We start from the raw sequence: 768 nt of genomic DNA on the forward strand, positions 1-768 counted from the left end.
GAACACACAGTGTTTCAAGGGATTAAGATTCTTTAAAGAGATTAAAAAACTCATCATTAACTTTATATGGAAAGGAAAAAGAACTTGTCGGGTCCGACAATGGCTATTCCCAGCAAGCTGCTTGGAGATATTAAACCTGAGTAGGGGCAACAGGAGATTAGAAATAAAAAGGAAGACACAAGACACAAATGAAAGTAGTAAAGTTGGGACCAGGTGGAACACAGCACTCTGATGGAGATACTGTGACACAGACTGAGTTTATTATATCCACAAATCAAAAGAAAGTGCTGGAGTCAGTGGAAAGAATGCAAAACCAACAGATGATGCTTGTGCATGCAGTTAGCAGGACCTTATTCAAAGAATGTAACTTGTAGTTGCTAAGAAGACAGAGAATGAGCAGCTAGATGTTCTTGCAGACTTGAACTGAAGGTCAAACAAGGAGAAAACCTTACAAGTTCCCTGTCCCCTGAGGCAGCCCTGCAAGTTCCTCAGGGGATAGCTTGACCTGGGAGAAGCCTGATTTTCTGGACCACAATTGTTCAGTTACAATCCTTCAGTTAAACGACCCCCAAGTCTGAGACATTGCAGTTCAAACCCACTTTGCAGTCTAGTGTGTATCCCGTAATGCCACAGCAGTACAGTACTCCATTTTCCTGGTGGGTCCAATGTAATTACATGATCCCTAAAGGAGACAACTCAGCATGGCTGTGGTTAGAGCTTTCAGATGGAGCAGGCATCACAAATGCATTCTTGCTCCCTTGCAGAGGA

The sequence above is a fragment of the Chrysochloris asiatica genome, unplaced genomic scaffold, assembly GCF_000296735.1.
Source record: "Chrysochloris asiatica unplaced genomic scaffold, ChrAsi1.0 scaffold00608, whole genome shotgun sequence".
Lineage (NCBI taxonomy): Eukaryota > Metazoa > Chordata > Mammalia > Afrosoricida > Chrysochloridae > Chrysochloris > Chrysochloris asiatica.